Source organism: Morone saxatilis, unplaced genomic scaffold, assembly GCF_004916995.1.
Source record: "Morone saxatilis isolate NCDOM2014 unplaced genomic scaffold, NCSU_SB_2.0 Contig16, whole genome shotgun sequence".
In the NCBI taxonomy this organism is placed as follows: domain Eukaryota; kingdom Metazoa; phylum Chordata; class Actinopteri; family Moronidae; genus Morone; species Morone saxatilis.
Genome location: NW_023339718.1, coordinates 21550756 through 21550995, shown reverse-complemented (window position 1 = coordinate 21550995; position 240 = coordinate 21550756).

Genomic DNA, 240 nt, shown 5'->3' with positions numbered 1-240 from the left:
GTACAATGTTGTTATTACTGATGACCATATAGCAGACTTACTCTTTAACATCAGTGTGAATGCAGCCTTACACTTGTGTTGTGGTCAGTTCAGTTTGTGGTTGTGTGCAGGTTAGCTGTTAGTTCTCAGGCTGCTCTCTCTGTCTGATGATGTGTTTGCTGCTGACCTTTAAACAACTCTGTCCCATCATCCTTCTCTTACAGAGGCCTGCAGGGAGCTCTCTCTCTCTCACACACGCAC